We start from the raw sequence: 1356 nt of genomic DNA on the forward strand, positions 1-1356 counted from the left end.
AAATGTGCCGGAAACTGATTGAATTGCCGGGTCTTTAGAGGAAGCATCACAGATCATGGCGCTCCCTCAAACTGTGCAAACACTGTTAGAGTTAGCTGAGGTAGAATCTGATAATATATCTGGGTCTGATGCCTGTGGCCGAGCAGAACCAGTCAGAGAGCCTGGCTGCAGACTCTGCCGTCACAGATTTACACATTAAGGAGGCTGCCAGTAAACCTGTTCAGTCCTGGAACAGCTGGATGCTGTGGAGCCTCAAATGGGACGAAGATGACCAACCATCAGCATCCGTTCAGTTCACTGAAAGCTGTTTATTAAATGGTTTAAAAATATAAAAATAAAGGAAATAGCGGAGCTGCCACCAGACCATCAGCCGGAGGATGCAAAGCAAAGGATTGATGTAACAGACTCCTTATTCCTATTATTTGTAAAGGAACCGTGTTCACAACTAAACTTAATTGTTGCCGTTTGATGCTTTTTGCCAAAGTTCTAACCTGATCATTGTTGATGTGACTGTCACTGAAAATAACTTTTATAACGTAGATCAGCGGCTCCCTTCTATGTCCCAACCGGGCTCAAAAGAGCTCAGACTAATCTTGGGTCCAGGACTGATTAGTCACCCTGATCTGAAGAAAGCTGCCACTCCTCCTCTGCCTGTGGTCCGAGGAACATTGAAATGACTCCTGATGCTTTCGGCTGAGGAGAACACAACCTGACGGGTCAAAAGGGTCCAGTAAACCCGAAAGATGTCTGAAACTCTGCTGACTGCAGATGACTGTTTGGGGGAAGTTTTGTCACCATGCTGAGGTTTCTGTGGTTTATTAAGTGACTGTGTTGGTCACATGACCCAGATGACTCCTGCTGATGTCAAACCGCCATCCTCGAGGACCAAAATGTGTTTCTGTTGTACTTGAAGGTTTCATCCACAGAGAAGACGAGTCACTTGAACCGCTGAGTCAGAAACTGGTTGGATCTGGGTCGGGAACATGGCCACAGGAACCTCAGTGCTGATGCTCTGTGACGTCAGCTGTCAATCACACTGAAACCCTGCTGGAGGAGGCGGCCCTTAACCAACTTCAAGGTGGATTATATTCAGGTGATCCAAACTTCACTGAGAAATGGACCAACACCAGCTGAATACCTACAAACGCTGCTGTGAACTCCAGAGTTCGGTCCTGTTCCCTCAGAACTCAGGTGGTACCAGACTCTGCAGGAAGACCAGATCTGCCCCACAGACCTCTTCATGCGCCAGAGAGGATTCTGATGGTGTCCCTGCAACCCAAGACACGTTTCCCATGAATCTTTGTTGTTCCACAGTGACTCAGAATAGCTCAAATAAGAAGGACTGAAAATAGAGAA

The sequence above is a fragment of the Leuresthes tenuis genome, unplaced genomic scaffold, assembly GCF_036924035.1.
Source record: "Leuresthes tenuis unplaced genomic scaffold, fLeuTen1.0.hap1 SCAF_9, whole genome shotgun sequence".
NCBI lineage: Eukaryota > Metazoa > Chordata > Actinopteri > Atheriniformes > Atherinopsidae > Leuresthes > Leuresthes tenuis.